Here is a 9,125-nt window from a genome sequence, read left to right as displayed (position 1 = left end):
CACCAAAAATGTTTATTGACTCCAAAAGGTGGAAAGAAAACCACAAAATCACTGACAAATGTTTAGATGTCTAACAAACTATGATCTTACATCAAACATCAGCTGTAACTCAACTTGGCTAGTGTCCTTCTGTGTGTGTGTGTGTGTGTGTGTGATACATCCTGAATATTTAATGTGAGGTATAGTTCTCCAAGCCAGGCTTCAGCAATATGTGAACCATGAACTTCCTGATGTTCAAGCTGGTTTTAGAAAAGGCAGAGGAACCAGAGATCAAATTGCCAACATCCGCCCGATCATGGAAAAAGCAAGAGAATTCCAGAAAAACATCTATTTCTGCTTTATTGACTATGCCAAAGCCTTTGATTGTATGGATCACAATAAACTGTGGAAAATTCTGAAAGAGATGGGAATACCAGACCACCTGATCTGCCTCTTGAGAAATCTGTATGCAGGTCAGGAAGCAACAGTTAGAACTAGACATGGAACAACAGACTGGTTCCAAATAGGAAAAGGAGTTCGTCAAGGCTGTATATTGTCACCCTGCTTATTTAACTTATATGCAGAGTACATCATGAGAAACGCTGGACTGGAAGAAACACAAGCTGGAATCAAGATTGCCGGGAGAAATATCAATCACCTCAGATATGCAGATGACACCACCCTTATGGCAGAAAGTGAAGAGAAACTCAAAAGCCTCTTGATGAAAGTGAAAGTGGAAAGTGAAAAAGTTGGCTTAAAGCTCAACATTCAGAAAACGAAGATCATGGCATCTGGTCCCACCACTTCATGGGAACTAGATGGGGAAACAGTGGAAACAGTGTCAGACTTTTATTTTTCTGGGCTCCAAAATTACTACAGATGGTGACTGCAGCCATGAAATTAAAAGATGCTTACTCCTTGGAAGGACCAACCTAGATAGCATATTCCAAAGCAGAGACATTGCTTTGCCAACAAAGGTCCGTCTAGTCAAGGCTATGGTTTTTCCTGTGGTCATGTATGGATATGAGAGTTGGACTGTGAAGAAGGCTGAGCGCCGAAGAATTGATGCTTTTGAACTGTGGTGTTGGAGAAGACTCTTGAGAGTCCCTTGGACTGCAAGGAGATCCAACCAGTCCATTCTGAAGGAGATCAGCCCTGGGATTTCTTTGGAAGGACTGATGCTAAAGCTGAAACTCCAGTACTCTGGCCACCTCATGCGAAAAGTTGACTCATTGGAAAAGACTCTGATGCTGGGAGGGATTGGGGGCAAGAGGAGAAGGGGACGACAGAGGATGAGATGGCTGGATGGCATCACTGACTCAATGGGCATGAGTCTGAGTGAACTCCAGGAGTTGGTGATGGACAGGGAGGCCTGGCGTGCTGCGATTCATGGGGTCGCAAAGAGTCGGACAAGACTGAGCGACTGATCTGATCTGATCTGATCATTTGAAACCCACAGGTGACCTGGTTTAGAATCCCGTCTTTACCTCTTGCAGCTCTGTGGCTTTGGCTACGTTTCTTAACTTCTTTGAGTCTCGACTTCATTATCTGTGAGAAGAAAGTTACAGAATCTGCTCCACAACAGTGTTGTGAAGATTAAAATTACATGTATAACTAGTCCATGCGAAAGCCTCAGTGCGGCACGTGCCCCATAGTAAGGCAGTTGTTACAGTAACACCCGGGATGCTGATTGACACTCTGTTGTTCCTTGACAGATATTTGTAGGTCACTGGGGCTGATGCTAAAAGCCTCGAGCCCAGTAGGTCCTTGGTTTGCACTTGACAATGGCTTTGTGCTTAACCAGAGCCAGAGGGACCACTTCTGTTGCGGGCCCTGCTGGAGGAACACCTGAAGCAGGAAAACAATGGCCTGGTAACAGTGGAGGCTCCAGCTAACATTGTTTTATGAAAACTACAAAAACGGTGTGGAGAAACCTCACGAGGGGTGGAGCCAGCTAAGATTTGCATCCTGAGGTCAGCTGGTGGTTGACTGTGTCACAAAGCATTTCATACAAATCATGATCCGACAGCAACGTGGTTTTCTTTGCTGAAACACAGGATACCTGTCCTTTAAAAGCTATTTTTAGAAATCTGTGATTTGTGGTGTCTGACCTGTAAGAAGGCTTGCATACGACTTAAGTCAAACATGGTGATACATTTACTCAGTCGTCTTTATTGAAAGGCGTAAGCTTATGTGCCGTGGGACCCCGCTATAGCCTTAAAGCAAGGCTGGGCTTTCATGTTGCGTCACCTCTGGGATCACTGTTTGGGACACCTCTGCAAACGTGTGTCAGGGGCTGACACCTCACTGAGCACCAAGGACATAGAACAGCAGCTCTGACTCTCACAGGACCAGACATATACGTGTAAAAGACAAACAGTGATAAAGCAAAACAAAACAATACAGAATGGAAAAAAGTGGACATCTTCAAGGAGTAAACATCAGTGATTCTCTGAATGTTTTATCTTGTTAGAGATAATGTTGCAAGAAAAATGATCATGCCTTTTTCCCCCCGGAGCCGTGCTGGTTCTGCAGCTCTGTGGCAAGCCGCGGAGTCTGGGTTCTGATCCGCAGGATGGGGTTTGTTAAAGTTGTCAAGAACAAGGCCTACTTCAAGAGATACCAAGTGAAATTCAGAAGAAGGTGAGAGGGCAAAACTGACTACTATGCTCGGAAACGATTGGTAATCCAAGATAAAAATAAGTACAACACACCTAAATACAGAATGATTGTTCGTGTAACGAACAGAGATATCATTTGTCAGATTGCTTATGCCTGTATAGAAGGAGATATGATAGTTTGTGCAGCTTATGCTCACGAACTCCCAAAATATGGTGTGAAGATTGGCCTGACAAATTATGCTGCGACATATTGTACTGGCCTGCTGCTGGCCCGCAGGCTTCTTAATAGGTTTGGTATGGACAAAATTTATGAAGGACAAGTCAAGGTGACTGGAGATGAATACAATGTGGAAAGCATCAATGGTCAACCTGGTGCCTTCACCTGTTACCTGGATGCAGGACTTGCCAGAACTACTACCGAGAATAAAGTTTTTGGGGCCCTAAAGGGAGCTGTCGATGGAGGCTTGTCTATCCCTCACAGTACCAAACGGTTCCCTGGTTATGATTCAGAAAGCAAAGGATTCAGTGCTGAGGTACACCGAAAGCACATCATGGGGCAAAACGTTGCAGATTACATGCGCTACCTGATTGAAGAAGATGGAGATGCTTACAAGAAACAATTCTCTCAGTACATAAAGAACAACGTAACTGCAGACATGATGGAGGAGATGTATAAGAAAGCTCATGCTGCAATACGAGAGAATCCAGTGTATGAGAAGAAGCCTAAGAAAGAAGTTAAAAAGAAGAGGTGGAACCGTCCCAAAATGTCACTTGCCCAGAAGAAAGATGGGGTAGCTCAGAAGAAGGCAAGCTTCCTTAGAGCTCAGGAACGAGCTGCTGAGAGTTAAACCAAACCACCATTTTCTATCAAGATTTTTCAGTAAGACAATAATAAACTTATTGAACAAGCCAAAAAAAAAAAAAAGAAAGAAAGAAAAATGATCATGAAGGTCATATTCATGTTTCTAGCTCTTGAAAAGTATTGTTTTAGAAAAACAATAGAATAGTAGAAATGCGCTGATATACTAAGGCAATACAGAGATCGGAAATGAAAAGATCAGGGTTGTGTTACAGGCTCTGCCACTTACCTACTGTGCAACTTTAGCCAAGTCCCTTAACTTCTGTGGACTTCAGTTTCCTTATTGGTTAAAAAAAAAAATGAATAATAATAGCCACCTCACTGGTTTGGTGTGAAATTAAGTCAGAGAGATGGAATCTGATTCATTCATTCGTTTATTCTTGGCTGTGCTGGGTCTTTGTTGCTGTTTTCTGGTTTTTCGCTAGTTGCAGCAAGTGGGGGCGACTCTCTGCTGTGGTGTGTGGGTTTCCTACTGTGGTGGTGGCTTCTCTTCTTGTGCAGCATAGGCTCTGTGGCTTGGAGCTTCGGGAGCCGAGGCCCGTGGGCTCATAGGCTAGTACTTGCGGCTCCCAGGCTCTGGAGCACAGGCTCGGCAGTTGCGGCACACAGGCTTAGCCGCTCCCCGGCATGTCAGATCTTCCCAGACCAGGGGTCTACCCCGTGTCCCCTGTATTGTCAGGCAGGTGGAATCTTTTTTTCAAATATAAGTAACATTGTAGGAAATTAGAGAATGTTCTCAGTTGTAGGCTGTTGACAGATAACCAGGACCACAGAGTCGTACCATTTCCAAAATGCATTTGGTTTTCAGGTTTTAGGCCAAAGTTAGAACGTGAAGTAAAAATTCCGGAGCAGTAGAAGGAGACCACTCGGAGAAGGCAATGGCACCCCACTCCAGTACTCTTGCCTGGAAAATCCCATGGGCGGAGGAGCCTGGTAGGCTGCAGTCCATGGGGTCGCTGAGGGTTGGACTCGACTGAGCGACTTCACTTTCACTTTTTGCTTTCATGCATTGGAGAAGGAGATGGCAACCCACTCCAGTGTTCTTGCCTGGAGAATCCCAGGGATGGGGGAGCCTGGTGGGCTGCCGTCTATGGGGTCGCACAGAGTCAGACACGACTGAAGTGACTTAGCAGCAGAAGGAGACCACTGCATGAACCTACTTTATAAACTTCCTATTTCGTTTTTCTAGAGATTTAGGACATTCAGGTGATAAAAGGAGAATGTGTGTCTCCACGGGGAGGGCCAATATTCATCGGCTAACAGTGAACGTCTGACGTGCTGGGTTAGGAGGGTCGTGCGGCAGGAGAGTTTGACCCACTGTAGTGTTTGCTCTGGGCAAAGAAAGGGCAGTCAAGACTTAGGTGTTCACTGGCCTTGCATGTCTAAAGAGAGGGATACCGTGTTAGCTCAGGGAAGAGAAAACAAAGGTGGATTATGATAAATCTATAAGACGGCAATAGGAGGCTAATGGTAAGCCACTCAGCAAGCATTGAGTGAGCCCGTCTTGTGCCAGTTGCTTATTTCTCAGTGTTCTAAACAACAGGCCTTGGAGTCAGTAGTGAAAGTCACTCAGTCGTGTCTGACTCTGTGACCCCGTGGACTATACAGTCCATGGAATTCTCTATGCCAGAATACTGGAGTGGGGAGCCTTTCCCTTCTCCAGGGGATCTTCCCAACCCAGGGATTGAACCCACGTCTCCCACATTGTGGGCGGATTCTTTACCAGCTGAGCCACCAGGGAAGCCCAAGAATATGGAGTGGGAGCCTATCCCTTCTCCAGCGGATCTTCCCGACCCAGTAATTGAACCGGCGTCTCCTGCATTGCAGGTGGATTCTTTACCAAGTGGACTATCAGGGAGTCAGTAGACTGAAGTGTAAACGCTGGCTCTGCTACTTGATCTGTGGCTTCAGGCAAGCAGTGAAATCAGCCACGTTCAACTCTTCTAATCCCAGGTAATGAGTGGGCTGACGGAGGTGTGTGCAGAGGGCCTGGGAAGCTTCTGGCCAAGCTGATGTCGTAAGGTCATGCTCTGAGGCTCTCCCCTGCTCCCAACATATGAAATGGCGATAAAGTATGAAAAGAAAGAGAAAAAACATAGCCACATGAAAAGACATAATAAATACCTCTGTGGAGCATAGATGGAACACAGTGATGAATGGGCCGGCAGGGCTCTGAGTGGAGGAGCGGGCAGTGGCGACCAGGAAGTAGCCTTTTGTTCAGTGACAGGAGAGGCCAGGGCAAAGGCCAGCTCAGGGCCCCTGGGGAGGGAAGAGTGTTCTCTTTGTTCACGCAGGTGCACATACACACACACACACCTGTGAAAGGTGGCTGAGAAATCCACAGCTCTTTGGACATGTGGCTTATGAAGGGGTGTTCCCTGGGAGGCGGAGGGGCTGAGGTCAAGGCCAGCCTTTCCAGTGACTTGTGCCTGGATGTGCATGTCCCCCCAGGTGGGTGGAGAGCCCACCACGGGGACCCAAGCCACCTCCATGATACTTGATTCTGGACTAGGAGCCAAGGGTCTGGACGGAGGCCACAAGAAACCTGTACAGGGAAGAAGGAAGGAGTGAAGCAGAGAGACTGGGGTGGGGGGAGGGTGGGGGGGTCAGGAGGGGAATTGCAGCCTCAAACTAAGCACACAAACCAGAATCCCAGAGTCTATAAGGAAAATCAACGCTAAGACAGAGCCAAGCAAAATACAGGCCCTTCTGTCGGAAAGCTTCCTGGGAGCGCAGTGACTTGCCCATCCAGAATGACTGCCATTGTGTATTGTGGAAATATTATCATTAGGCCCATCATGTGGGTTTTCTGCTGGGGAATGTTTTCTCAAACCTGATTTATAGAAGTCAGTTTTAGTCTAGATACTTAACCCTGGAGACAGGAGGAACGGGAGTGGAGGTGGGGGGGGATGAATGTTTTCTGAATTACGCACTGCTCTTGTTTTCCACACACTTTCTCAGTAACCCACACTCCAACTCTGGAAGCCGGGTGTTCTGAGTCCAGGGCTGCCAACTGAGGCTCCAAAAAGACTTCAGTTGCATTTATTTCCCCTGGAGCCCAGGAGGTGGTAAGGTGGGAATTTGAACCCATGTCTGGCTGTTCTAATGCTCTTTCCACTTAAAAATAGAGACTGGGTGACATCTTTGTTTGTATTCCTGGCACCTAGCACAGTGTAGGGCACATGAAAGATGCCCAGTAAGTGTTGGCCCAAAGAAGGGAAGCCCCATCGATCAACCCACAAGCTCCTTGTGGGCGATCCCTCCTTCCACTAAACAGTACAGACAGGAGCCAACTGAATCCACACACAGGCCGGTGGATCCCTGATGAATGTCTACTGTGGGAAAAACGAAGAGTAGTTGCTTTTCCATCATTAGACTCTTTAATCTCACCCAAGCCCACTAATCCTCACTGTTAGATCTCTCACATCGTTGAGTCCTCTCCACCCCCCACCACCCACTTCCCCACCAGGATGCCTTGGTTCCTCACCCCCGCAGTGCGTCTCCCCTCCGTCCATCCCCACACTGCAGATACCGTCATCCCTCCCCGGTAAAATCCATCACCCTGAAAACAAAAAGCCGTAAAACCGTTCCCAGCTTAACGTGACCTAGGAGTCCCTTACCATCTGCCTTGACCGGGCCTCCTCCTTGCCTAGAAGTGCCCTCCATGCGGCTCTCTACCCTTCAGGCACCTGGATTTGTCTCTGTTCCTCAGACCTGGCTGGCTCCTACCTTGGTACACGCTCTTCTTTCCTTTGGTTACCTGCCGCACTTCTGCTGCACCCCCAACCTCAGCTGGACATGGACTCTGCAAGGCAGCCTCCTCTGTCCACCCAAGACTGAGCTGAGACCCATGCTGTGGGCACCCAGGGCTCTCTGTTCACTTCCTTCCAGAACTCCTAATACAACTTTAACTATTTCTTTAATGTCCCTCTCCCCACCTGGACTCGTTTCCTAGCCCCCAGGGGCTCTCCCATCCTTCACCAGCTTCTCCTGAGCACCTTCTCAGTGAGTGGGCATGTGAGAGATGCCCGTGAACACATGTTGGGCTGCATGCATGATTCTCACGCCACACTGAAGTGGTGACATGCCCAGTGATTGAAGGGAAATGACACGGAATTGCTTCTAAATCGCAGATTCAGAGCAAAGATTAAACAGGCCTATGATTTACTTCTGAGTGACTTTTAGCTGGGGTTCTCTCGACGATCTGAAGAGTAAGTTTAAGAGCACTGTCATTTCCCTCTCTGCAGCTGGCAGTTAATCAGCGCCAGTGGGGCCCGATTCCCACGTGGGAAATAAACAAGGTGACATCATGGTGACATACTCCCAAGGGACTGTGCAAGCTGTCCATTCCGTTTGCTGGCTGGAAGAGTCTGTCCTTGCTCTCTTGGGCTGCTCATCATCTTTGTACAGCTTCTGACTCTATAAGGCCTCCAGGGATGGGTGACAAACTTCAGTCTCCCGGTTCCTCCACCCTCCTCACGACCCTCATGATCTGGCCCATCCTTCGGGGTGGTGGCCTCCGCTGTACACACAGAGCTCCAGGGAAACAGCGTCTCTGCACACAGGCTTTCAAACTGAGCACACTCAGTTTCCCCCCATCCCTTGGATAGCAACATCCCAGCTAACATCAAAGTGTGTAAAACTTCCCCACTTCATCCCTCTCTCATTTAGTGGTGGGTCTTATGCTTATTGAAGAACAAAGATAGATTGCAGAGTGCAGTGTTCCACACGCTATAGAGATGGATTGCACTCTGCGATCTGGGTGGCCGTTTCACCTCCTTTGCGTCAGTTCTTCTTTGAAAAAACAGGAGAGTAATGGCTCATGGGGTGTTTACAGAAGTTTTAAGCTAATAGATGTTCAGAGTTATAATTATTCCCAGCAAATAGCTAATCACTAAGTGTTAACTGTTTCTATTACTTTAAAAAAAAATTCTGGGCTGTGCTGAGTCTTCGTTGCTCTATGAGGGCTCTCTCTAGTTGCGGTGAGTGGCTGCTCTTCCTTGCGGGGCATGGGCTTCTCACTGCAGTGGCTTGTCCTGCTGCAGAGTGCAGGTCTCGGGCGCTCAGACTCCCGTAGTTGAAGCACAGGGCCTCAGTAGTTGTGGCGTACAGGCTTAGTTGCTTGGCAACATGTGGGATCTTCCTGGACCACCTGTGTCCCCTGCATTGGCAGCCGAATTCTCATCCACTCTACCACCAGGGAAGTCCCTACTCTTATTCTTATACTGTACCTCTCGTGAGAGGAATTGTGGTCTGTGTATAAGGACATGGGCTTTGGAATCCAGAAGGCTGGTTTTCTATTTTGACTCCGTCACTTACTGGTTCTGTGACTTCAGGGAAGTTATTGAACTTAGAGCCTCCCCTTGATCGGAGTAGGATAGAGATGAATACCACTGACCTCAACAGTCATCGTGAATATTCACTGAGAGACTGTCTGGAAAGCACCCGGGGAAGGTCAGACACAGAGGAGACACCTAGTAAGTGATAGCTCATTTCCAGTACGTAATACACGAGCATCGCGCTCACGTTAGCCTGTCGCGGGCGGTCGGAGAGGAGGGACAGGCAGGTAGCAGCCCACGGACTAGCTAGCTGCTCAGTGGCTCTAGCATCAGGACCGACGTGTGTTAGTGTCTGGGAAAGAGTGTGTGTGTGGTAGTCACTCAGAA

General features: G+C 47.9%; 1 pseudogene; it reads left to right on the top strand.

The window, feature by feature from the left end:
- Nucleotides 1-2,454: 2,454 nt before the first annotated feature.
- Nucleotides 2,455-3,525, top strand: LOC102401806 (annotated as a pseudogene).
- Nucleotides 3,526-9,125: the final 5,600 nt, after the last annotated feature.

This window comes from Bubalus bubalis, chromosome 21, assembly GCF_019923935.1.
Source record: "Bubalus bubalis isolate 160015118507 breed Murrah chromosome 21, NDDB_SH_1, whole genome shotgun sequence".
Lineage (NCBI taxonomy): Eukaryota > Metazoa > Chordata > Mammalia > Artiodactyla > Bovidae > Bubalus > Bubalus bubalis.
The sequence above is the reverse complement of the archived record's forward strand: the minus strand, read 5'-3'. Positions and strand labels throughout refer to the sequence as shown.